General features: G+C 35.9%; 1 pseudogene; it reads left to right on the top strand.

Moving 5' to 3' along the window:
• Positions 1-5,772: 5,772 nt before the first annotated feature.
• On the top strand, positions 5,773-6,736 carry LOC101568914 (annotated as a pseudogene).
• The last annotated feature ends 1,688 nt before the right edge of the window (positions 6,737-8,424 follow it).

Consider the following 8,424-nt stretch of genomic DNA (forward strand, 5'->3'; position numbering starts at 1 on the left):
GATTTATTCTGCTGAGCTATCTGGCTGGCCTTACAATGGAGTCTTATTCAGCTATAAAGATGGATCACCTGGAGGCTTTTACCGGTAAACGAATGCAACTGAAGACCATCGTCACCAGTCAGATAGATCAAACCCATATGTTTAAATATTATACTGCCTCCTGAGTGTAGCAAGCTGAAGGAGTAAATAAGAACCCAAAAATATAATAGATATTGTGAAACGGGAAGAAACTGTTCAAAAAGAAAAAGCAAGTGAGATGGGGGAAATGAGAAGAGAACAGAGGGCAAAGGAAAGGGAAAAAGGAAAAGGAAAAGGAAAACTTAGTGTAGCTCTATTATCAATTTCTATTAATATATTGAGTAGAAAGCTTTGTGCTTAGATCGTTTGATCAATTTTTCATGCCTATATCTTGTGATCTGAAGAATGACTTTGAAGATAAAAATAAACAATGCACTAATCATTGTTACTCTCTTGATATCGTTTTGAAATTTTGTGTATGTTTTCCTGTAAATAAAAGAAGGCTGACCTCAGTGCAGAGCAGCTTGTTGAGCAACCAGGCAGGCACAACAAGTCTTAGATAAGCTCAGTGAGCAACCCAGAAGTTGGATCTGAGCCCTTAGGTGTTTAGTGTGCAACCCAGTGGTCTCAAGGGAATTAATTTAAATACAAATTCCAAATTTGTGATTGGCATTGTGATATAGCTATAATGTTTGTCCCTATGATCTGAAGTACAAAACCATCAGTTACAGACATTTGTCAGTTTCTAAATTTCACTAGCTGTTAATAGTATTGTAGCAATTTTACTGTAGTAAATAGTATACTGTATCTGACTTAACCAAATTTCTTCTGCATGTAATAATATCAGGCAGCACTTGATAATAACCTCACTAAACCCCTATACTAAAGGATGGAGGACAGTGCCAAACAAACCAATATTTCACTCTTAATCAATACAGAAAGCAAAATGTTGGAACACAATGTTGAGACACAAAACAAGAATCTCTGACACAAGGGAGGTACCTGAAGAACAGACCCTTTGCAGAGAGGTTCTGCATGCAGGGAATATAGCTATCTGCTATCAAATTTTCACAAAAAAGTGTCACAGAAACCAAAATAAAGAGTTATCTCATAAACAGAAAATGACAAAAAGAAAGAGCAAAAGGCAATCTCAGGCCACGAGCCTACCAGGAACAAACCCAGGAGAAATGAGTATAGAAGAAATTGGAAGTCACACACCTGAAATCTCTGAAACAATAGCAAGTGAAGTAAATAAACAACTATAGAAGAGTATAAAGGAAATCAGAGCAGAAATAATCCCTCAAGTAACAAAAGAAATGATAACTGTAATGATAGAATTGTTAAGTGTTTCTAAAGAAGACACTATAAAGAAATGGAGAATAGAAAAAATGATGGAAACATTGAAAGTAATATAGGTTAGAAATAGAATATATGAAGCAGATTCAAAGCAGTATAGAGGAAATTAAATACTGTATTACAAAATGGAAGAACGGTTTGAATGAAAGTGACGATAGATTTTCAGACCTTGAAGACACCATTGCAGATAGTGACCAGGAAAGGAAAAATGTCTTTAAAACAAGGATTCAGAAAATAACCATTCAACAGCAGCCAGACAATGTAAAGATGAACAAGATAAGAATAATAGGCATCAATGAGAAAGAAGAAGCCAACACAAACAACATAAAGAGTATACGGTCAGAATTAATAGCCTAAAACTTCCCAAATGTGGAGAAACAATCTGACATTCAGTTAACTGAGGAATACAGAGCTTTAAATAATATCAACCCAATTAAATCTATACAAAGACATATAATAACCAAGCTCTCAGAATTAACACAAGAACAACATACTAAAACCTGCTAGAGAAAAGAAACAGATCATAATTAAAAGGAAAACACAGAGAATAACAGCCAATTTCTCTTCACAAATCATGTAGTCAAGAAGAGCATGGAACAAAGTATTTCAAGTCCTACACGAAAATAAATTCCAACAGAGACTGATATACATGGCAAAACTTTCTTTCAAGTTTGATGGAAATGTAAAATACTTCTATAACAAGGAACAAGTAAAGAAATTAAAGACCAGCCAAATAGCTCAACAGATTAAAGTGCCTGCAAGCAGAAACAAGGGACAGAGATTCGATCCCAGGCCTGCTGTGCCAACTCCACCCTCAGGGCATACTGAGAGGGCCATTGAGTCTGGGCATGGTGGAGCATGCCTGTAATCCCAGCACTTGGGGTGGCTGAAAATAGGAGAATCACCTTGAGTCAAATCAAGTAGTGAGACCCTGAATACCATGTAAACCCTTCCCTAAAATACAAAAAAAGAAAGAAAAGAAAGAAAGGAAAAAGAATTCACAATAACCAAGCCAACCCTACATAGAATACATAAAGACATTCTAGAAAAGGATAAAAATTACCACAAATATAAGAAGAACAACAGAAAGAACCCACAAACAGGGCAAACAATTAAACACAGCAGAAAATAAGGGAATGAACAGCAGGAAAATAACATGAGAAACATAAGCCAATAGAAATCAATTATAACCACCAATGAAAATGGACTCAGTTCACCAATTAAAATAAGTAGATTGGCACAGTGGATCAAGAAACAAAATCCAACATTATGCTATATATTAGAAACACATTTATCCCAAAAAGAAATTCATAGGCTCAAAGTCAAAGGATGGAAAGCAATACTACATGCTCCAGTACCTCAGAAAAAAGCAGGTGTAACTAACCTGTTCACAGACAATCTGAACATCAAAGCAATAATGATGAAATTAGATTTAAAAAGGTCACTGTACTAGTTAGGGGAAAACTTAAAGATGAGGACATAACAGTGTAAATATGCCTGAAATAAGAATGGGAGGACCCACCTATGTAAGCCAAATTTTAAAGAACATGAAAAATCTAATAACCAAAACACAGTCTTAAAAGGGGATGTTAACAGCCCTTTACCTTAAAAAGATAGGTCAGGGTCTATGAGATAGTTCAGCAGACTGAGCACCTGCTTAGGCAAGCTCAGGGAATGGAGTTCAATTCCTAGTCCTCAAACTGCACTGGACCTGCCCCTAGGAGCACTGAGACGCCAATGGGGTGAAGGTGTGATGGCCCAAGCCTGTAATACCAGTGCTGGGGTGGATGAAAACAAGAAGATCACTATGACTCTCAGCTGTATAATGAGACCCTGTGCAAAATAAATAAATTAATTAATTTTAAAAAGGTAGATCAAATAGACCAAAAATAGCAAAGAGGCAACAGAACTGAACCAACCTTTGAATAAATGGACTTAATGGACATATACAGAGTATTCCACCCAACACCATCTGAATACACATTCTTTTCAGCTGCACATGGGACATTCTCTAAGATATACCACATAGTAGTACATAGATCATACTTAAGTGAAAGGAAACAGAAATTTCCCATGCATATTATCTGACAACAGTGCAATGAAACTGGAAATTAATGATAAAAGAAACCACAAAACTCCTATAAATATAAGCAAATTGAATAACAGCTTCCTTAGCAACCAATGGATTACTGATGAAACTAAACAAGAAATTAAGCAATACCTACAATTCAACAAAAATTCAAACAGAAATTACCATAAATTGTGGGATGTAATTCAAGCAGTTCTCAGAGACAAATTTATAGCAGTGAACTCACAGATTAGGTAAACAGAGTAACAACAAATAAGATACCCTAATGCTGAACTTAAAGCTTTAAGAAAAAGAAGAGCAATCCAAGACCAAAGCCCAAAGATGGTTGGGATTTAAAACGATTAGAGCAGAAAGCAACACAATTGAGATAACTAAAACAATATAAAGAGACAATGAATAAAAAAGATGATTCTTTGAAAGATTAAATAAAATTAATACACCCTAGCCAACCTAATCAAAAAGAAGAAAGAAAATACTCAAATTCAAGTATTGAGGAATGAAAAAGGTGAAATTATTACAGATCCTATGGAAATTCAGAAGATCATCAGTAGTCATTTGGAAAATCTTTACTCTCATGTAATTGAATATACAGAAGACATGGACAGATTCCTAGATATGTACAAATTACCAAAACTCAACCATGAAGATATAAATATTATGGATAATGCAATGTCAGTCAATAAAATACAAAATGTATTAAAAAAATTTACTGAGAAAGAAAATCTCAGATCATAAAGGAGTCACAGTTGAATTCTGCAGGAAATTTAGAAAATATTTAATCTGAATATTCCTCAAACTCTTCAAGAAAATTGAAAAGGAAGCAATATTCCCAAAATCATTCCCCAGGTAAGTATTATACTGAAACCTAAACTGAAGAAAGATTCATCCAAAAAAGAGAACTATAGGCCAAACTCCCTCATGAACATAGATGCAAATATCATCAATAAATATTATGAATAATGCAAATACAGCACATCAAATCATCAGGAAGATTATATAGCATGACCAGATAGGATTCATCCCAGGAATGCAAGGATGGTTCTACATATGCAAATGTATAAATGTAACATATGATATCAATAGAGCCAAAACCAAAATCACATGATCATCTCAATAGATGTAGACAAGTCTTTTGACAAAGTCTAGCACTCATTCATTGTGGAGAACCACCAGATCACCTCTCCTTAAAAGAATAGCAACCCTATTTCCTTGTATTGATATGTACAGAGCTGACTAGGACTTCTCTTTATGCTTTTAATTGGCCTTAAGCAATGTATGTTGGTCTATCTGAGGTGTTGGTGGTAATTTTTGAAGATGGTATGCATGTTTCTCTGATAACCCACACCTGCTGCTCTCCAATATGAACTGGATTGAGACAGGACAAAGAGCCAGTGCTCCATACTGACAGTTAGGTTTGAGCCTTGAGAGAGAGGCTATGACTTCCTGGGGCTTAAAAGATCACACATCAGAGCTGAAGCACCAGACTCTTGAAACATTAGATACTATCTCATTAGCATAATGCAAATTACTCTCTCTGAATATGACAGAGTTAAATGCAAACCACCCACCTAGAGCAGTTCACAGTAGTAACCTACTTTACACATTTCTCTTCCTCAAGCCACTCCTTCTTATTGGCTGAATAAAATGCAAGTGCAGATCTGGGTCATTTTCTTTGTTCTGGAAAGCGATCTCTGTGGTTGGACTTAGGGTCCCTTGGCTCACCTATAATTATATATGTGTCTTAATGTCTTTGTTTTCATTGTGGGTTGCACTGGAAGTGGTAGATTGTAATTAACTTGGTGGGATTCCAATAATGCATTTTTGGAATTATAAATATAGACTTCTATGGCTGAGATGAGAACCAGGAAGGGACTCCTACAATTCATGACCAAAGCCTCACAGAAAATTGGAATAGATGACCTCTACATCAATCTAATAAAACTCATCTATGACAATCCAACAGGCAATATCATTCTAAATGGAAAAAAGCTGAGAGCCTATACTCTAAAATAAGGTTCAAGATACAGATGTCCACTGTCACCATTCCTATTCAATTGAGTTCTGGAATCATTGGCTAGAGCCATTACATAAGAAAGAGAAATGAAAGGAATAACAATAGGTAAGGAAGAAATTGAACTATCATAATTCACAGAGGACCTGATACTCTACTTGGAAGACCCAAGAAACTCCTAGAATTAGTAAACAAATCAGTAGCATAACAGTATACAAAGCCAACACTCACCTCTCTGCCTGCTATTCTATCAATTTTGGTCTTTCTTTTCAGTTTTATCACTGCCTCATTCAGGATCATGGCCACAGCAAAAGTATTGAACTTTGCAAAAAATTCTATGAGGGTAAAACAGAAGAAGTCTATGAGTTGCTAGACAGCCCAGGAAAAATCCTCTTGCAGTCCAAGGACCAGATCACAGCCGGAATGCAGCCGGAAAGAATCATCTGGAAGGCAAAGCTGCCATCTCCAACAACATCACCAGTTGTATTTTCCAGTTGTTACAGGAAGCACATATCAGAACTGCTTTCACCAGAAAAATGGAGAGACAGATTTCATTGTTCCCCAGTGTGAAATAACTCCAGTTGAATGGGTTTGCAGAAGAATAGAAACTGGTTCTTTCCTCAAAAGAAATCCTGGCATCAAGGAAGAATTTAAGTTTCACCCACTTAATGTGGAGCTATTTTTAAAGATTGATGCTAATAATGATCCACAGTGGTCTGAGGAACAGCTAATTGCTGCAAAATTTTGCTTTGCTGTACTTGTAATAGGCCAAATTGAAGTGGATGTCATGAGTCATGTTGCCATAGAGCTGTACACTGATTGATATGGAGGTTGAATTTGGTGTTGATGTGACTACCAAAGAAACTGTTGACTCTGGCCATTCAGGAGATCAAAGCTAGCAGAAAGACAAATAGTCATACACAACCTCAAGGAAGTAATCCCTAAAGGGCTCCAGATGGTAAAGAAGATCTTTGAATGGATTGCAGAGAGAGTACAGTTGCTTCTGAAATCAGAAATCCAGTGCAGGGCTGTAGTGTTGATGGGCTTTTGATCTTGGTCACTGTGAAAAAATTAAGAAGCCCTGTGGAAATTATGGAATTCTCTGTGAACTTAAGTAACATCTGCCCATAAAGGCCCAGATGAAACTCTGAGAGTTAAAGCTACAGTTTCAAGGTTAATTATTTGCCTAGATCCTGTGTTATGCTGAATATTAATAGGATGACATTCCAATTGCATTTGTGGAAGTGGCAAGGCAGAAGTAAATGATTTAGGCCCAGTGAAGTATGGTAGCACTGTATATTCAGTTGATAGCTATCTTCTCCTCAAATCAGACTGGGGAGCTCAAGATATCTGGTCTTCTCTGAGACTACCCAGTGGTCTCAGCTGTTTGACTATACTTTCTCCAAAAGAAACAGATCAGTTTTCTCCTCAGATATTTGAATTTAAAAACTACTTGGTATGGGCCAAACTGCAAGCAAGCATATTGAACACATGGATTTCCTTGAAACAGGCTGACAAGAAAAGCAGACAATCTAATTTCTAAGAATATCATTTCAGTGGGTTAGGGGTATCCTATACATTCTTAGTTTAGCTGCAGAAAAATAAGCAAAACAGAAAAGAAAGGATTCTTGGACAGAGAAAAAAAATAAAATTGATAATGAATAAATGTTTCTTAGATACACACACACACACACAGACATGCACACACACACAAGAAAAGTTAACAACCACTATCAATAGCATTGCTATCCACAGATAACAAAATCAATCAGAGAGAAACGAGAAAAATAATACCCTTCACAATAACATCCCCCAAAATGAAAATACCTAGGAATTAATATAATAAAAGAAATAAAAGATCTACAGAATGAAAATTATACTACTCTGAAAAAAGAGAAGAAAGAAGATTTCTAAAAAAAGAAATATTTATTGGTCTTGGATAGGGAGAACCAACATTGTGAAAATAGCCATACTTCCATAATCGTTATACAGATTTAATGCAATTCCTATCTAAAATCATCAAAGTATCTCACAGATCTACAAAAAAATTCCTGAAAATTATTTGGAACCAAAAAAGACCTAGCATAGCAAAGGCAAACCTGAGCAAAATAGGCAAGGCCGGAGGCATTATAATCCCTGAGTTGAAATTCTATTACAAAGCCACTATGACAAAACCAACATGATACTGGCAAAAAAGAAACAGACCTGAGGTTTAATGGAACAGATTAGAAAATACAGATACCAATACAAACATACTCAGTCACCTTATCTTTGACGGAGGCCAAATGTGTTCACTGGAAGAAATATAGCCTATTTAACAAATGGTGTTGGAAAAACTGGCTCTCCACATTGCAAAAACTAAAACTAGAATCCGAGTCTATCACCATGTACTAAACTGAAGTAAAAATGGATTAACAATCTAAATATTAAAATAGAAACACTGGGCCGGGGAGATGGCTCAGTAGGATAAGCGCTTGACTGGCAAACGCAAGGATCTGAGTTCAATCCCCGGTTCTGCCAAAAAAAGAAAAAAGAAAAAATAGAAACACTAAGTCTACTGGAAGAGAAAGTAAATGGGAATCTTGAAAACAGGAGTAGGCGGAGAGTTCATGAACATAAAAACAAACTGCATGGGAAATACTTCAAAGAATCAATGACAGGGATCTCACCTTATTGAGATGTTTCTACACATCGAATGAAATAACCAACAGAGTGAAAAGACAACCCACAATTTGGGAGAAAATCTTAACTGACTTTCACTCAGACAAAGTTCTTCTATCTAGAATATATAAAGAACTGAACAAAATCAGGACCCAAAATTTAAAGACCCAATTCAAAAATGGGCATCTGAGATGAATTCACTCTTTTCAGAGGAAGAAATACAAGTGGCAAATATATACATGAAAATAATGTTAACAGATGCAAATTAAAATAACCCTGATATAACATT

This window comes from Octodon degus, unplaced genomic scaffold (assembly GCF_000260255.1).
Source record: "Octodon degus isolate 3935 unplaced genomic scaffold, OctDeg1.0 scaffold00172, whole genome shotgun sequence".
Classification (NCBI taxonomy): Eukaryota; Metazoa; Chordata; class Mammalia; order Rodentia; family Octodontidae; genus Octodon; species Octodon degus.